This window comes from Scylla paramamosain, unplaced genomic scaffold (assembly GCF_035594125.1).
Source record: "Scylla paramamosain isolate STU-SP2022 unplaced genomic scaffold, ASM3559412v1 Contig107, whole genome shotgun sequence".
In the NCBI taxonomy this organism is placed as follows: Eukaryota; Metazoa; Arthropoda; class Malacostraca; order Decapoda; family Portunidae; genus Scylla; species Scylla paramamosain.
Window position 1 is genome coordinate 25,001 of NW_026973772.1, and position 20,000 is coordinate 45,000.

Genomic DNA, 20,000 nt, shown 5'->3' on the forward strand with positions numbered 1-20,000 from the left:
ATGTGTGACTGGTGAAGGATAAATGGTTGCAGTACCTAGAAGGAAATGAAATAATGAAGCAACAATTTGGATTTACAAGAGGCAGATCGTGTTACAAACTAAGTGAGTTTTTATTCTAGTGCTCGTAGGAGAGACGTCACAAAGTATAGTTTCTCGTGTAGAAGTACCGATGTATGGAGTAGTCTGGATGAGATGATAAATGCATAAAGTCTACATGGATTTAAGGCTTAGTTAGATATTAAAAGATAAGGAGGACAGCATGAGCATAACTCTTTTCCCACAAAGCACAACTAAGTAGGTAAATACTTACTGAAGAACCTTGTAGTTTCTTGAGAGGTATAGGGCTGCCTCTTCCTCTGCTTCCTCTTCTTCTGTAATGATGGACTTCATTTCATTCATCTTCTCTTTCTCCTCCTCTTTTCTTCTTTTTTCTTCTCCTGAAAGATCAAATTAAATATAAGAGGAGGAGGAGGAGGAGGAGGAGGAGGAGGAGGAGGAGGAGGAGGAGGAGGAGGCAGGACAAGTTATGGGTTCAACTTAATATTGTTAAGGAAATATTAAAATAACAAAATAAGGAAAACTGCAATATAAAAATCACAAAATGACTTAGTTGGTATAGTTATATATATATATATAAAAAAATAAAATAAAAAAAAAAAAATAAATAAATAAAAGGCCAAAATTTGAAATACGACTTACGTTAAGGAAATATTAAAATAACAAAATAAGGAAAACTGCAACATCAAAAATCACAAAATGACTTAGTTGGTATAGTTATATATATAAAAATAAATAAATAAATAAATAAATAAATAAATAAATAAATAAATAAATAAATAAAATAAATCAATAAATAAAAGGCCAAAATTTGAAATATAAGACTTACGTAGTGAAGATGAAAAATAAATAAGTGAAAAAATACAAGGCTAAAACACCACGAAATCAGTTGGTTAGAGTAGTGAAGATGAACACAAGAAAATAAGGGGAAATCCAAATAAATACGCAGTCAGTTGATGTAGCGAAGATAAAAAAAAAAAAATAGGAAAATAAGGGAAACTGCAAGGCCACAGTATGAAATAAGCAGTTAGTTGATGTAGGGAAGATGAAAATAAGAAAAAAATAAATAAATGCAAGGCCGAAACACGAAATAAGGAGTTAGTTGGCGTAGTGTCGATATAAAATAAATAAGCGAAACTGACACCAAAACTCCACGAAATAACGGCTGGCATGTAGTGAAGATGCATTAAACTGACACCAAAACTCCACGAAATAACGGCTGGCATGTAGTGAAGATGCATTAAACTGACACCAAAAACTCCACGAAATAACGGCTGGCATGTAGTGAAGATGCATTAAACTGACACCAAAACTCCACGAAATAACGGCTGGCATGTAGTGAAGATGCATTAAACTGACACCAAAAACTCCACGAAATAACGGCTGGCATGTAGTGAAGATGCATTAAACTGACACCAAAACTCCACGAAATAACGGCTGGCATGTAGTGAAGATGCATTAAACTGACACCAAAAACTCCACGAAATAACGGCTGGCATGTAGTGAAGATGCATTAACTCAATACGGGAAGCTGCGAGGTACAAACACGTATATAGTGGAGATGTAATAAAATCATAGTGAAGGTAACGGCAAGATGGCCTACGTCTCTTCAAATTTAACGACTCGAGCATCATGACCAAGCTGCAAAAACTCACGAGGCCTACACGTGACACTGATGGTGACCTAACATGACCTGACCTGACCTCCAGACCTACACATGGCAGTGGTGGAGGCCTGACATAACCAAAAGCTTGTGGCCAGCACCGGAAAGGAACGGTCACCAGCCACGCGTCCACGCACACACACACACACACACATCACCATAATATACTTACTTTTCCCAGTTTTTTCTTCATATCACGGATTCTTGTGTTCTCCTGGGATCACAAACTATTTATCTGCACTCTTCTCTTGTACTGCGACAACAAACAGAGCAGAACAAAGGAAGAGAAAGGCAGCAAGGGAAGCGCACCCCCACTCGCGGCTAATTCTTGGCGGTAACTGCGCGTGGGTTGGCCTCCCTAAGCGAACTCTCCCGCCAAATCTTGCTAACGGGGGCCTCACGTGCACATACAAGGACTCCCACAAATATATTCAAACTAAATATATGGTAATACGCATATATAACATACAGTAATATTGGTTCTCATACTATTATTATTATTATTATTATTATTACTGTTGTTATTTTGAATGACGTTAGTTTTTTGGTTACATAATATTTAGAAAAGAAAACATTTTATGATTCCTTTTAATTATTGGTGAAAATATATATAAAAAAAAAATACTTAATTTTTATAAGTATTTTTTTTATTTGTTTTTCTTTATCAATATCATCATTATCATCCTCATTATAGGAGAAACAGACACACACACACCGTAAGCTCCCTACAAGACAGTCAACACAAAAATATGAGTGAAAAATGAAACTAGAGGAATATTAATCAACATTTTATTAAGGTAAGGTGAGTTTACACCCTGACAAGAGAGTTTGCACACTACAGCCTCTTAGACTATCACTGGAACCATGAAAACACCCTTGAAAACCCTAATAACTTCCACTACAGCATGTTAAATTTTAGAACCATAAAAACACCCTTGAAAACCGCAATAACTTCCACCACAGCCTCTTAAACTGTCACTGGAACCATGAAAACACCCTTGAAAACCCTAATAACTTCCACCACAGCCTCTTAAACTGTCACTGGAACCATGAAAAATAAAAGAACAAAAATAGATAATGATAGCCCAAAAGAAGGAACACGACAAAAAACCGCCCAAAACTAGCCCAAAAGAAGGAACACGTGACAAAAAACCGCCCAAAACTAGCCCAAAAACCACATAAATAGGCCAACATCAGCCCAACATCCTTCCTCCTTAACCTGGCTAATATAAACAGGCTGAGGGCGTGGCAGGGAGCTCAGTAGGCCTGCTGCATCACTAGCGGCAGCAGCATGGAGAGGCTGTCTACAATATAGCACACTTCTGCCCACATTACCCAGAATCCTGCAGAGAGAGAGAGAGAGAGAGAGACCCAAACAACACAGACAACACAACAAAATACACCCAAACACACCAACACACACCTCTACACCCCCAAAACATTGTCCCACACACCCAAACACACCTCTACACCCCCAAACACACCAAAAACACCCTTAAATATATCCATACACATCCAAACACCCCCAAAACACCCCCAAACACACCCAAACACATCCAAAACACACACAAAACACAGCCAAACATACCAAAACACCCAAAACACCCACAAACACATCCAAAACACCCCAAAACACACTAAAAACACACACAAAACACAGCTAAACATCCTAAAACACCCTAAAATACACCCAAAACACCCAAAAACACAGCCTCAGACTTCCAAACACACAAAACACACGCAAAAACACCCCAAAACACCCCACAAACACACCAAAAACACACACAAAACACAGCAAAACACTCTAAAATACACCCAAAACACCCCAAAACACACCAAAAACACAGCTAAACATACCAAAACACCCAAAACACCCAAAAATACACCCAAAACACCCAAAAACACCCCAAAACACATCCAAAACACCTCAAAACACACCAAAAACACACACAAAACACAGCCAAACATACCAAAACACCCAAAAATACACCCAAAACACCCTTAAAACACCCAAAAACCCCCAAAACACCTCAAAACACACCAAAAAACACACAAAACACAGCTAAACACTCTCGAACAACACAAACAAACCTATTGGTCACAACAGGTCCGAACGCCCTTGGAACAGCCCCTGGTGACCTCCGAATGCCAAACAGGGTACCCTTGTGAGAGGCCGTGCTGTGACAGGAGGCGAGGGCAGTGAGGCAGGGCACCATCAAAGAGGAACCTAAGAGAGGGGAGGGGGGGTGGTAAGCAGGGGGCTGGCAGGGGTGTTATGAAGTGTAAGGGGATAGACACACAGACAGACAAACAGGTAAGATACACAGGGTTTACTGAGGGTGTAGGGGAGAAACTGAGGATGTAGGGGACAAACAGGGTAGTTTAATAAGATGCAGAGGTCAGATAGGGTGTATTTATGGTGTAAGGGTGGATAGCAGGGGTGTACTGAGGTGTAGGACAGAGAGAGAGAAAGAGAGAAAGAGAGAGTAAAAGGTATCTCTTCAACCTACATTTAGATTGGTGTATACAAGCCTTACTTAATATATGTAGAGGTTTGTGAGCATATACCAGTATCTCTTATGGGTTTGTGTGTGTGTACCAGCCTTACCAAGTGTCTGTGTGTTTCTGAGTGTACACCAGTGTTTGTGTACAAGTTTACATGTGTACACCAGTCTTAGTAAGTATTTCAGTGTGTTTTTAAGTGTATACCAGCATGAATTTTGTGTTTTTAAAAGTGTTTGAGTGTTTATTTTAATTATCTGTTATCCCAGCCCCTACAGACCCACCTATGGCATACAGCGTCAGTCCAGAGTACAGCCCCAGGTTGGTCTTGCTAGCCCCGATGAGGATGAAAGCAGGAGTCATCGTCATTAACCACTGTGGATGGTGAGGGTGGTAGTGGAGGCAGTGGTGGGTTTAATAATAGTGTTACTGATAAATCCTGTTGTTTTATATTGTAATTCTACACAGTAAAAATATAGATTTGAAAATATACTTTGTAAACCTCAGTAACTTCCACTACAGCCCATTAAACTAGAACCATGAAAACACCCTTGAAAACCCCAGTAACTTGCACTACAGCCTGTTAGACTAGAACCATGAAAACACCCTTGAAAACCCCAGTAACTTCCACTACACCCTGTTAAACTCGAACCATGAAAACACCCTTGAAAACCCCAGTAACTTCCACTACACCCTGTTAAACAAAAACCATGAAAACACCCTTGAGAACCCCAGTAACTTCCACTACACCCTGTTAAACAAAAACCATGAAAAACACCCTTGAAAACCCCAGTAACTTCCACTACACCCTGTTAAACTCGAACCATGAAAAACACCCTTGAAAACACACACACAGGCAACCCTTTCCCGGCCACACACACACACAAACCCTCTCCAACACACACACACACACACACACACAAACCCCAGAACACCTAATTGGCAGTTGCTTTTTCAGTTCCAGTCTTAACACTTCGCATAAACCCTCTCTGTGTAATTGCCATGACCAGGCCCAGGAAGGAAAACTTGCGGTCCTGCGCCAACGAGTCGTAACTATGCTTGTGGTGGGTCGCGAAGATCAGCGTTAACTCCAGGCTGGAATACAGGAACAGGTAGAGGAAGTAAACTCGGCTAAGTTGTATTAATTTCATGCGTTCTACAGAGAGAGAGAAAGACAGATGTTTATGAATGAAGGGAGAGGAGGAGGAGGAGGAGGAACGGGAGGTAGTGTGTGTGTGTGTGTGTGTGTGTGTGTGTGTGTGTGTGTGTGTGTGTGTGTGTGTGTGTGTGTGTGTGTGTGTGTGTGTGTGTGTGTGTGTGTGTGTGTGTGTGTGTGTGTGTGTGTGTGTATATGAATGAAGGGAGAGGAGGAGGAGGAGGAACGGGAGGTGGTGTGTGTGTGTGTGTGTGTGTGTGTGTGTGTTTCAGGAGTAAACATAAAGGAATATTTGCTAGTACACACACACACACACACACACACACACACACACACACACACACACAATACTACAAACACGAACAAACACAGAATACTGAACATACAAACACACACACACACACCTTCTCTGCCCAGGCCCTTGACACAGCTGACGGAGAACAGAGCCCTAGGATTGATCACCTCCCAAGCCTCGGTCAAACTGGCACCAATGTCCCTCCTCCTTCTGCCCTGCGGTGGAAGAACAAGACACAAATCTGACTCACACACGACGAGACAACAGCGAACGTAAACAAACAGTGTTGCCAACTCAGGGAAAGGGAGTTTTACTGTACAAGGGATAAAATACAAGTGAATCACCATGGAAACACCCTTTGAAAACCCACAGTAACTTCCACTACAGCCTTGATAACACTACTTACCCTAGATCACCCCCAAACACCCCTATATAACCCTGAAACACCACCAAAACACCATTAAACACCCCAAAACAAACTATTTACCTCAAAACACTTGCAAAACACTCTCAAAACACCATTAAACACCCCAAAACACACTATTTACCTCAAAACACTTGCAAAACACTCCCAAAACAAAATTAAACACCCCAAATCACACTATTTACCTCAAAACACTTGCAAAACACTCTCAAAACACCATTAAACACCCCAAAACACACTATTTACCTCAAAACACTTGCAAAACACTCCCAAAACACCATTAAACACCCCAAAACACACTATTTACCTCAAAAACTTGCAAAACACTCCCAAAACACCATTAAACACCCAAAAACAGACAATTTACCTCAAAACACTCTCAAAACACCATTAAACACCCCAAAACACACTATTTACCTCAAAAACTTGCAAAACACTCCCAAAACACCATTAAACACCCAAAAACAGACAATTTAACTCAAAACACTTGCAAAAACACCCCCAAAACACCTCCAAAACCCCAATAATACCCAAAAAACAGACAAAAACAGACAAATATACCCAAAAAACAGACAATTTACCTCAAAACACTTGAAAAAAACACCCCAAAACACCTCCAAAACACCCCAAAATATCTCAAAACATTCCTAAACACACAAACAGGAGTGTAATGAATTAATAAGTGAAAGAAAGCAAGAGAATGTAAACAAACAGATGATAATGAGAAGAAAAGTGATTTAAATGAGATTGTTAAGATGTTTTGATGGTTTATGGTAAGGAAAATGAGAGAAAGGGTTTGTAATGAATAGAAAGGGTTTGTAATGATGACAGAAAGGAAGGAATAAGAGGGAAAAGTAAAGAAATGAGGAAAGGAAAGAGAAAATGATGCTTTACTCACAATGCACCTTTCTTTAACAACATTCAGAGACACAAGGAAATACAAACAAATTACAAAATAAGCAAAGAAAGAAAAAATGAAAGGAAAAAAAAAATAAGCAAAAATTATACAAAAACAAAAAAAATATACATAATAAAAAAAAAAAAATGAGAGACACACACACACACACACACACACACACACCTCAGGCAGCAATTCCTGGAAGAAGACAGCAAAGAATATTATGTTAGCCACAGTGAGAGTGCGTGCGTAGACAGCCGAGGCCGCGAACCACCCAGTACTTCCCCAGCGGGAGAACGCAGGCCCCACAGTGTGCCCGACGGTGAAGCCTATGCTGAATGTCACGCCAATCAGTGCCTGTGGGTTGAGGGGAGGTTAGGAGAGGGTAGGCTGGTTAGGTTAGGTTAGGACACACCGACAACACACCACAATATAAATAAGAAATAAAATAATGCATAAGAAAATAAAAAGTAAAAAAAAGTAAACTAACAATGTATTTTAAACTACCACAACACCTTTAAACACCCTCAAAATATTCCAAAACACACCAAAACACTCTCAAAATAACCCAACACACACCAAAACATCCCAAAATACCCCAAAACACTCCAAAAACACACCAAAACACCTTCAAAATACCCCAAAACACCCCAAAACACTACAAACACATCCCAAAACACTCCAAAAACACACCAAAATACTCCAAAAATACTCCTAAACATTTCAAAACATATCAAAACATTCCAAAAACATCCCAAAACACTTTAAAACACACCAAAAATCCCAAAACACCTCCACAACACCACAAAACACTTCAAAACACCCCTTAACCACCCCAAAACACATCAAAACACTTCACAACACACCAAAAACACCCCAAAACACTCCAAAAACACCCCAAAAACACCTGAAGACTCCCTCAGAACACTGAAATAGAATAAAACACAAAATAACAATAATAAAGAAAACAAGCTGCAATACTGAACAGCAGGAACACAAACAAACACACACACACACCCTGTAAACAAACAAACAAACAAAAAATAAATAAATAGATAATAGGATAAAAAAAATTGAAAAAAATAATAATAAAAACAAGCTAAAAATATATAAACCAATACAAAACACAACAAACCCACTCAATTACCAAACAAGACAGAATGGAACCTCGCAGCGAAACCGATGATATGTTGGTAATAAGTCACACAGGAGAGCTGAGAGGAATACAAGCCGCTGGTGTTGTGCTTGGAGTAACAGTCAAGGAGAGCAGGACACAGAGGCACCACCGCCATGAAGCCGACCAGGTCCAGGATCAGACTGCCGAATAACACCTTGCTTGTCCGTGCGTTCCTCTGTGGGTGTTAGGTTAGGTTAGGTTACGTTAGGTTAAGTGAGGTTAGGTTAGGTTAGGTTAAGTGAGGTTAGGTTAAGTGAGGTTAGGTTAGGTTAGGTTAAGTTACGTTAGGTTAGGTTAAGTGAGGTTAAGTGAGGTTAGGTTAAGTGAGGTTAGGTTAAGTGAGGTTAGGTTAGGTTAGGTTAAGTTACGTTAGGTTAGGTTAAGTGAGGTTAAGTGAGGTTAGGTTAAGTTATGTTAGGTTAAGTTAGGTTAGGTTAGGTTAAAAGAGGTTAGGTTAAGTTAGGTTAGGTTAGGTTAAGTTAAGTTAGGTTAAGTTAAGTTAGGTTAAGTTATGTTAGGTTAAAAGAGGTTAGGCTACGTTATTTTAGGTTAAGTTAGCTTATGTTAGGTTAGGTTAGGTTAAGTGAGGTCTTTTTTATCTTTTATTTTTTCTCAGTATTTTTTTCTTATTGTACTTAGTTCCCTTTGACCAGTGTCCCTCCTATATATACAAAAAATAAAACAAAATAAATAAATAAATAAATAAAGTAAAACAAGAACATTTTTACGACTTTAAATCATTTTCCCGACACACTTGTGCATGGAGGCAGTGTTGCACGAGTGTTGAGTGACAAATATTGCATCTCAGCTTAGCAACACACACCAACACAACACCCTGCTCACCTTCTCCTTGATGTCCGCACCCTGTACTGCCCCTCTGTCCCTGCCGTCCGCCTCGCCACCACTGCTGCCGCCACCGCCATCGCTGCCGCCAACTGCTTGCCGGATTGGAGGGTTGCCGTTGCTCTGAAAGTTACGTTAGGTTTGGTTAAGTGGGGCCGTGGGAAGAGGATGTAGGTTAGGTTAGGTTTGGCTATGCTTCGTTAAGTTAGACGAGGTTAGGTTATGTTAGGCTAGGTTAGGTTAGGTTAGGTTAGGTTAGGCTAGGTTAGGTTAGGGTAGGCTTCTTTAGGTTAGGTTAGGCTTGGCTAGGTTAGGCTTGCTTAGATAAGGTTTGGCTAGGTTAGAATTGCTTAGGTTAGGTTAGGTAGGGTTAGGTTAGGCTAGCTTGGGATTATGACACGAGATAGCCAGTCTTGGGGAGGAGGAAGCACCAGACAGAAGTTCGGGTAGGCTTCTTTGGGTTAGGTTAGGTTTGGTTAGGGGCAGCTGAGGAGTGTGAGGCTCCACCACATCAGGTTAAATTTCAGGTAATATTTGAGTCATTTTCTCACTCACCACCAAAATTTTCCCACTGTAAAAACTTTAATATTTTTTTTCTGAAGGCTACAACGAAAGACAAGGCAACACACACACACACACACACACACACACACACACACACACACACACACTGCATAAGCATCTGTACAACGAAAGACAAGGCAACACACACACACACACACACACACACACACACTGCATAAGCATCTGTACAACGAAAGACAAGGCAACACACACACACACACACACACACACACACACACACACTGCATAAGCATCTGTACAACGAAAGACAAGGCAACACACACACACACACACACACACACACACACACACACACACACACACCAGAAACACCTAGAAACACATTTTTCCTCCCCAAAAACACCCATAAACAATTTTCCTCCCCAAAAACATCTAGCAACACAATTTTCCTCCCCAAAAACACCCAGAAACAATTTTACTCTCCTAAAACACCTAGAAAGACAATTTTCCTCCCCTAAAACAACCCAGAAACACAATTTTCCTCCCCAAAAACACCCAGAAACACAATTTTCCTTCCCAAAAACATCTAGGAACACAATTTTCCTCCCAAAAACACCTAGAAGCACAATCTTCCTCCCCAAAAACACCTAGAAATGCAATTTTCCTCCCCAAAAACACCCAGAAACACAATTTTACTCCCCAAAAACACCTAGAAGCACAATTTTCCTCCCCAAAGAACACCTTCAAACACAATTTTCCTCCCCAAAAACACCTAGAAGCACAATTTTCCTCCCCAAAAACACCTAGCAACACAAATTTTCCTCCCCAAAAACACCTAGCAACACAAATTTTCCTGCCCAATAACACCTAGCAGCACTATTTTTCTCCTTTTAATACTCAAAAAACACAAATTCGGCCCAGAACAGCTATTTCTATTAACAGTACTCAAAGAAAACACTGATTACCGGTCAGAAATACCTCAAAAACATTAATTTCTACGCAAAAAACACTGAAAAAACACGTGATTTCCTTTCAAAACACCCAAAAAAACATACATTTCTACCCAAACACACTGAAAAACATGCGATTTTCTTTAAACACATCAAAAAACACACATTTCTAGCCAAAAACACTTAAATAATACTTAATTTCCTTTCAAAACACCCCAGAAGAGACACACACCTACCCAAGGACAGCGAAAAAACAACAATTTCTACCCAAACAAACTTGAAAAACACCAAAATCTAAAAAAAAAACACAAAAAAATAAAAAAATATATAAAAAAAACATCCCCTGCCTTTTTAAAACGCCACAGAAACGAAGAATTCACTCCTCTTTCTATTCTTCTCTATGCATGAAAACAGCTGGAAAATATAGGAAATAACACTAAATACTGATGGAAGGGCACTGGCAGGTGGGAAGGTCCAGGGTCTCGGTCCCCGGATGAAGGCGGCTGATGACGTCACGTCCGCCATATTTACGTTACGCAAATGATTTTGAAAATGACCCCTCGCAAAAATGGAGCTAGGCCGGAATGCTTTACATATTATGAAAGGGCATAATTTTAAATTAATTCTGGAGATATAAAAATATTCCAAGCTTCAGTAATAATAAAGCTATATTTAAATAACTATATGAAAAAGTGTTCGAACAAACACGATAAAAAAAAACACTCCAAAGTCCACAAATCTCATTTCTCACGAACACAATACACTTTAAAAAATCGAAACTATTTTTACAAACAATCAGAAGTTAACCGGAAGCTGAAATAAATAAATAAATAATTTATAAATGTCGACTTTTTGAGTTTTCAACGGGTCTAAAACCCCTCTAAAAGTCCACGTATTTCACTCAAAAGCATCATAACATATTTAAAAAACAATAAACGATTTTTTGAGCCCATAAAATCTTGCCTAGCGGCTGAAATAAAAAATTATGTTTGGCGGTATGAAAAATTTAACGGCAAACAGCAACACTTATTTACGCTGAAACAACCTCATAATCGACATGTTTCCCTTAACACTCGCACGCAAAACACTCAAAACACCACCAAATATTTTTACAAACCATAAAATCTTAGTTAAAAAGCCTAAATATATAAGTTAAGAAAATAGAAAGAATATTGGAACCTGGGGTAGACTCTGGCAATCCATCATGGCGGCCGCGGGAGGGCTGGGAGGGGGCTCAGATAAAAACAAGGTTGGCTATCTCTCTTTCCTTATTATTTGTGGTTGTTATGAAGGTTATTTCTCTGTTTTCTGGATTAATTTCAGCTGTGTGTATGCGTGTGTGTGTATATATATATATGTGTGTGTGTGTGTGTGTGTGTGTGTGTGTGTGTGTGTGTGTATATCTGTGTGTGTGTGTGTGTGTGTGTGTGTGTGTGTGTGTGTCCGCCTCTATTCCATGATAAATAGCATTATATTCTCTCTTCTCTTCTCCCCTTTTGCTATTAAGTATCAAGTATTTTCCAGGTATTTCCAGTGTTTTCCAGGTAGTGTCGTAGGTTGAAGCCAGACCTCTGCTACCTGTCACTACTAAACTCACCTTAATAATTATTGACCTCCTGTGCCTCTGTGGTCCCGTTCCCTGGTGTTTAAATGAAAAGAGGACACACACACAACCGCACTGCACGGTGTTTCCCAGGTACACTGAGGAAGACAATAAAAAATAAATAAATCTGCTGTCTCTCAATATTTATCGTAATTTACAGTGTTTTGTTGTGTGAGGAGCAGACTACTGGGGTGATTTGTGCACAGGTAAGTGGCAGTAGGTGGATGAGTGTGTGTAACGAGTGTATTAATGTGTGTGAGGGAAATAAAGGGGTGTGAGGTATGACGGGCCAGCCTGCCGCAGCTCACCCCTGGCCTGTTAAACCTTCCGTCAGACTTAAACTAGGCAGTGGCGGTTAGGTCTGACCAGCGGACATGAAAGCATAGTCATGTGGCTCCATTCACTGCCACGGGTGACTTATGGTGACGAGAAATAAAGTAAATATTGGCTAATATATACGGACGTCCGGATCATGTCTGCTTATATTTTTAAAAAAGTTGAATTTTGGCGGGTTTTCATTTCACGGAAGAGTTCATTTGTTAATATTTCGTCATGCGGGTTACGTTGAAACTAAATATTACGAGTATGACTAAATAAAAAGCCGAAATAATGTAAAAAAAAAATAATAATAATAATGAAGGTACCGTGGATTGGCAACACTTACAATGTAAACAAACAGCTGATCACGGGTCCGGAGCGAGGCAAGGAGATAAAAATAATAATAAACGAAGGAAATAGAGCAAATACTCGTAGAAGGACGACAGCAGGCAGAGAGGGGCAGGAGAAGTAGCAGAATCAGGGAAAGGCGTATTGGTGCCAGTAAATAAGGTGAGAGCTGTAATAAGGCTGGTAAATAAGACTTAATAGATAATTGTGAGAAAATATTTGTTTTGTATATTAGGTAAGTGTGTGTGCGTGTATATATGTGTGTGTGTGTGTGAGAGAGAGGTTGGCATTCAGTCAATCAGTCAGTCAGGCACTAAACCAAGCTGAAATAGTCAATTAATTAGCCAGTCAATCAGGCAGGCGGTCATTTAGATATTCAAAACATCTAACCACAAAAAAACAGTAAAAAAACACTGGTAAATTTATAGTTTAAGCCAATGTTTCCAATCTGTACCCACGGCCCACGGCGTTATTATTATTAATTTCCGACAAGTAGTGTAATCGTTAGAAATGATGTGAATAGTGAGAAGAACAAAATGAGGTAGGTTATTACCACGTAGTGTGTAATGGCTTAAACTATAATAAAACCTAAATTTTTATAGGCCTGGCATTTCAGTGAGATTTCTGTTTTTATTGGATTTTTGTTGCCCTTGGCTCGTGTCACTCCTTCAGAAAAAGGAGAAAAGGTATTTGTCTCTCCTCTTGCACTTTTCCCTCTTCAGGTGTCTCATATTTGGGAAGAATTGTGACATACTGGATACGTTTATCTTCAACACACACACACACACAGATAAGATACTTTTAAATGTATAAATCTTACCTCACCTTTTATGAACACAGTTAAGTTCCTTTGAAATAATTAGTGGGTGTTTGTCAGTGTTGATGAAGAGTTATGCCATGACCTGCTCTCTTAAGCATTACCAGTGACCTGTTTGGTTATGAGTCATGTTAGCAGATGAACCTGGCCTGACCTAACTAACCTACCACTGCAGGGACAAGCAACACCAAATGTTAGCCTCACTTTAATTAATACTTCATATCACCTATAGTAATGGACACACACACACACACACACACACACAAATTCATTAAAGTATCATGTCTTGCTTCTTTATCTCCTTTCTCCTTTTTTAAAATTAATTAATTAATTAATTTATGTATCTATCTAGTTATTTATCTATTTATTCATATACTACTACTACTACTACTACTACTACTACTACTACTACTACTACTATTTGTAGTAGGAGAGGTAAGGCTCTACTGTAGTCAGAGGAAACCTTGTAGCAAATTGTTATCCATTGTATACTGACAAAGAACTTCTCTCCTTAACAGGTGGACTTGGAATCTCTCAGGGGAAACTACATGTAGTAATTGAATTAAAATGGCTAGAACCAGAGGATGGGGTTGTGCGTCCCTGGGAGTTCAGAGGGTGCCGGCGCTTCAACTGATGGTGTGGACCCATGAGACAGAGGCTCCACCAGGTGTGTGTGTGTGTGTGTGTGTGTGTGTGTGTGTGTGTGTGTGTGTGTGTGTGTGTGTGTGTGTGTGTGTGTGTGTGTGTCTCTCTCTCTCTCTCTCTCTCTCTCTCTCTCTCTCTCTCTCTCTCTCTCTCTCTCTCTCTCTCTCTCTCTCTCTCTCTCTCTCTCTCTCTCCAGTGAAATAGTTATCCAAACAGCCTATTAAACAGAAAGAGAGAGAGAGAGAGATTTATTTTGGTTCCCTTCCTTAGAGTGAAGTGCTGCCCTTCATGTGGAAATGTTGATTAGAAAAAAGACCTGCCCTGGGTCCATCATTTTTGTGAGTGACTTTTACCAGAGACAAGAGTGTGACAAAATAGTTATCCATCTGGTAATGAACACTATAACTACTATTTTTATCACATCTTTCCTGATTCCCAGACCAACATGAAGCATTTATTTTCTTTCCTAGCCATGTCTATACAGTATACTGGCTAGAAATTGCACATTCTGCTACTGTAATTCTTTCCTTTCATGAATGTGCTTATAAATGTTTCCAGCTGTAATGTTATAGTAAATGGTTAAATTCTGGACAAAGTTGTGAATCAAATGCATCCATCAAGCGACTGGAGTGTAGATGTGCGCGTTTCTCCGCAGGTGGTAACACAAGCAGCGGGTGGAAGAGACCTTGGGAGACTTCCGTAACTCAGAAGCAAGAAGCAAAACTTACTGGAGCCTTGTGACTGACTGGTGGTTTTGACTGCAGGCACCAACATTCAGGTCAATACTTTTGTTGGTACAGCTGAGAATTCTCTATCCAAAATTCAAAAATCCGAAAGTTTTTAATTGTGTCGTGTCACTTCACAAATAGAGAACGCCACAAAAGTGGTGAGAAGGTTTGCACCCTCCACCCCTGATGAAAAAAAAAGTTTGCCAAAAAAAAAAATCCTGAATCTGTGCCCACAAATCAGGGGGCTTGTTCCTCCCTCTCCTCCACCCTCTGACTACTTCATGCTACTTATTAAAACTCTTCACAATGATGTTGTCCATGCCCTTGCTGGCCCAAATCCTTGAAAGGTTTATGGACCTGATGGGGTCCCTCCTATTGTTCTCCAGAACTGTGCCTCCGTGCTTGCACCTTGCCTAGTCAAACTCTTTCAGCTGTCTGTCTGTCAACATCTACCTTTCCTTCTTTGCTGGAAGTTTGCCTACATTCAGCCTATTCCTAAAAAGGGTGACTGACTGTTCTAATCCCTCAGAATACCATCCTGTTGATTTAATTTCCTGCCTATCTAAAGTTTTTGAATCTCTCCTCAGCAGGAAGATTGTTAAATATCTATCACTCCATAACCTTTTATCTGATTGCTAGTATGGGTTCTGTCAAGGCTGCTCTACTGGTGATCTTCTTACTTTCCTTAGTGAGTCTTGGTCATCCTCCTTCAGAGACTGCTGTTGCCTTAGACATATCAAAAGCTTTTGATATAGTATGGCACAAATCTGATTTCCAAACTAGCCATCTATGGGTTCTTTCCTTCTCTCTGTAACTTCATCTCAAATTTCCTTTGTGACTGTTCTTTTGCTGCTGCGGTAGATGGTCACTGTCTTCTGAACCTGTTGACAGTGGTGTTGCTCAGGTTTCTCTCCTGTCACCCACTCTCTTCCTATTATTCTTCAGTGATCTTCTAAACCAAACTTCTTGTCCTATTCACTCCTATGCTGATGATACCAATCTTCATTTTTCCACATCTTTTCATAGATGTCCAACCCTTCAGGAAGTAAACATTTCATGCAGGGAAGCCACAGGATGCCTGACTTCTGATCTTTCTAAAATTTCTGATTGGAGCAGAGCAAACTTGGTATTGTTCAATGCCTCAAAAACTCAATTCCTCCATCTATCAACTCGACACAACCTTCCAGACAACTATCCCCTCTTCTTCAATGACACTCAACTGTCCCCCTCTTTTACACTGAACATCCTCGGTCTGTCCTTTACTTATAATCTGAACTGGAAACTTCACCTCTCATCTCTAGCTAAAACATCTTCTATGAAGTTAGGTGTTCTGAGACGTCTCCGCCAGTTTTTCTCACCCCCCCAGCTGCTAACTCTGTACAAGGGCCTTATCCGTCCATGTATGGAGTAAGCTTCACATGTCTGGGGGGGTTCCACTCATACTGCTCTGCCACTCTAACCTAATTCATCTCCCTCCCCCCTTACAGGTCCCTGAACACCTTTCCCCCCATGAACTGGCTGCTGTTTACTGGGACACCCTTGCAGAACAGCCTGGCGGAGCTCTGGGCCCTTCTGAACTTCCTAATGCTGGATAATTTTGAGTCCTTGTCCAATGTGAGTGAGATGCAGGAGGGAAGTGAGGAGAGGACTCTGAGGCAGGAATGGGAGGGCCAGGCCATCTCCACTCTAATGAAGATAAGAGAGAGGGAATGTGGGTGTGTTTGGGAGTGTTTTGGTGGCTTTGGGTAGGTTTGGGTGTGTTTGGGGAGTTTTTTATGATTATTTAAAGAGGTTTTTTTGGGCTGGAGAGGAGTTTTTTGGGCTGGAGAGGAGTTTTTTGGGCTGGAGAGAATTTTTTTGGGTCTGGAGAGGAGCTTTTTGGGCTGGAGAGAAATGTTTTGGGCTGGAGAGAAGGTTATGTTTTGGGCTGGAGAGAAGGTTTTGTGGGCTGGAGGGAAGTTTTTTGGGCTGGAGGGAAGTTTTTTGGGCTGGAGAGGAGATTTTGGGCTGGAGAGGATCGTTTCAGGTCAGGTGGTTAAACACTACCTTCTATCTAGTGGCTATTGTAGGCTGTATCTCTCTCTCTCTCTCTCTCTCTCTCTCTCTCTCTCTCTCTCTCTCTCTCTCTCTCTCTCTCTCTCTCTCTCGGCGAGATAGCAAGGTACACACACCACCACCCCTCACACACACACACACACACACACACACACACAGCCCCCTCCCCCTCTCCACCCTTTATCGTAACGTACAAACAGGACTAAACGTGTTACCAATGCCAGCAATGTAAACAAAACCACAGTGACTTTGAAATGTAAACAAAAAAAGTCACGTGACCAGATAATGTAAACAAAACCACGTGACTTTGAAATGTAAACAAAAAAATCACGTGACCAGATAATGTAAACAAAACCACGTGACAAATGTAAACAAAAAAGTCACGTGACCAGATAATGTAAACAAAACCACGTGACTTTCAAATATAAACAAAAAGTCACGTGACCAGATAATGTAAACAAAACCACGTGACTTTCAAATGTAAACAAAAAAGTCACGTGACCAGATAATGTAAACAAAACCACGTGACTTTCAAATGTAAACAAAAAAAGTCACGTGACCAGATAATGTAAACAAAACCACGTGACTTTGAAATGTAAACACAAGGTCACGTGATTTGCAAATGTAAACAAAACAGGAAAAAAAAACAAACAACCGCCATCTTGAAAGCAACGTAAACAAACAAACAAACAAACACGTGGATATATTAACAGTTTGCACTTAAAACAAACAAACAAATACTTGGTACACACGCTTAGTCCCATAATTAGAAGGTAAAACACACACACACACACACACACATACACACACACACACACACACACACACACACACACACACACACAGTCTAGGTGAGTTAATCTTTATAATAAAAAAAAAATTCTTAAGAGTAGTTAGTTAAATAAGAAAAATATAAAAAGTTAAATAATTCAAACATACACACATTATCATTATTATTATTATTATTATTATTATTATTATTATTATTATTATTATTATTATTCGACTTGGCTCCTTGCAGATATTCGAAATGGTGTCTTTTTTTATTTATTTTATTTTTTCTATATATAATACTTAAATAGGTAAGATTCATCGCTAATATTACAATGTGTGTATGTTTGTGTGTACATATGTGTGTGTGTGCGTGTGTACGTGTGTGTGTGTGTGTGTGTGTGTGTGTGTGTGTGTGTGTGTCATTATCAACCTCAGAACCTCCGGGTATTGTGTGTGTGTGTGTGTGTGTGTGTGTGTGTGTGTGTGTGTGTGTGTGTGTGCGTGCGTGCGTGCGTAGGTTTATAGCGAGTCTAAGGTACTCCTAAACGGGTCTTATTTAACCTCCTCCTCCTCCTCCTCCTCCTCCTCCTCTTCCTCCTCTTCTTTTTTATTTTTCAATGTTATTTTTCTTAATTTTTTTGTGATTTTTTCTTCGTTCTCCTCCTCCTCCTTCTCCTCCCTCGTCATCTTCTTCCTCCTCCTCCTCCTCCTCCTCCTCCTCCTCCTCCTCCTCCTCCTTCTCCTCCTCGTCCTCTTTATTTTTTTTACTGATTTTTTCATTAGTCTTCCGTTTCCTTCCTTTTCCTCCTCCTCTTCCTTTTCCTCCTCCTCCTCCTCCTCCTCCTCCTCCTCCTCCTCCTCCTCCGGTCACATTTTTGGAAGAAAACGTAGATTTTAGGGAAATTTTCAGCAAAGTTTTCAATTCTTTTATTTTTACAATTTCATTTTTTGTACATAAACTAAAATATTTTATTATTATTATTATTATTATTATTATTATTATTATTATTATTATTATTATTATTATTATTATTACTTTCATAGTCTGGGATCTTGTGTGTGTGTGTGTGTGTGTGTGTGTGTGTGTGTGTATGTATGTATGTATGTACGTATGTATGTGTGTATGTATGTATGCAAGCGTACACAGAAACACACACACGCACACACACACAGGTCATTCATAATATATACATGAATGACACACACACACACACACACACACACACACACACACACACACACACACACACACACACACACACACACACACACACATGTACACAAAATTTTTGGTTCACTTTCTCTTTGATGTACATGCCTGCGTGTGTGCGTGCGTGTGTGTACGCATTCATACGCACACAACCACCAGCGCCACCATTCATCCATGCACGTTTATTGAACCGTAGTAAAAATAATGAAAATTTTGTGTAAATGTTGATTTTATTTCATTTATAGGCAGATATGTATACAAACTGTGCGTGCGTGCGTGCGTTTGTGCGTGTCGTTCGGATATCACAAGAAATACCTCATGTCGCTTCTAACAAACAAACAAACAAACAAACAAAACCATTACCGGTAGATTATTGACCAACAAAGTCAGATTGTGAGTGACAAAATGAAAAAAATATGCTTTTTCTTTTTTTTTTCAATTTGTTTTTTCACTCGTATGTCTGAATGTGTGTGTGTTTGTGCGTGTGTATGTTTGTTTGTGTGTTTATTTCTGTATCTTCAATGTAAATAGTACTAGAAAAATTATTATTATTGTTATTATTATTATTATTATTATTATTATTATTATTATTACCACTCATTCAACCGTTTTTTATTTATTTATTTATTTATTTATTCATTTCATTATTGTTTTCATTCTTAGTACTATTATTTTTATTATTATTATTATTATTATTATTATTATTATTATTATTATTATTATTATCGGTAGTGCGGATAATGATGTACCAGTTTTCTCTACAAGATTTCTAATAAATGTACTACAAAGCTGAACTATTTTAATAATCATCGTAGTAGTAGTAGTAGTAGTAGTAGTAGTAGTAGTAGTAGTAATAGTAGTAGTAGTAGTAGTAGTAGTAATAGTTATCAAATTATCCACTAAACTCTTCATTCCTTCAGTAAGTTCTAAGTGCGTATTAATAACGTAACCTTCTATTCACGCACTGCAGCCAGCCATTCACTCATCACCTCAATGAATGAAAAAAAAGAAA

The 20,000-nt window shown here is 39.4% G+C and overlaps 1 protein-coding gene and 2 long non-coding RNA genes across 3 annotated transcripts in view; 2 read left to right on the plus strand and 1 right to left on the minus strand.

Moving 5' to 3' along the window:
* Positions 1 to 20,000, minus strand: part of LOC135099147 (E3 ubiquitin-protein ligase NEDD4-like) — an 83,477-nt gene that overhangs the window by 21,898 nt on the left and 41,579 nt on the right. The window contains exons 2-4 of the mRNA XM_064001601.1: positions 9,016 to 9,138; positions 8,143 to 8,347; positions 7,179 to 7,352 (exon numbers count right to left, since the gene is read on the minus strand). The gene's annotated coding sequence lies outside the window, so the exon portion shown is untranslated. The remainder of the gene's footprint in view (positions 1 to 7,178; positions 7,353 to 8,142; positions 8,348 to 9,015; positions 9,139 to 20,000) is intronic.
* LOC135099154 (uncharacterized) lies at positions 2,414 to 5,040 on the plus strand. The gene is made up of 2 exons (XR_010267727.1): positions 2,414 to 2,517; positions 4,492 to 5,040. It is a non-coding gene; the product is annotated as an uncharacterized LOC135099154 (long non-coding RNA).
* On the plus strand, positions 12,710 to 19,064 carry LOC135099150 (uncharacterized). Its single transcript, XR_010267719.1, has 4 exons — positions 12,710 to 12,921; positions 14,095 to 14,243; positions 14,877 to 14,999; positions 16,437 to 19,064. It is a non-coding gene; the product is annotated as an uncharacterized LOC135099150 (long non-coding RNA).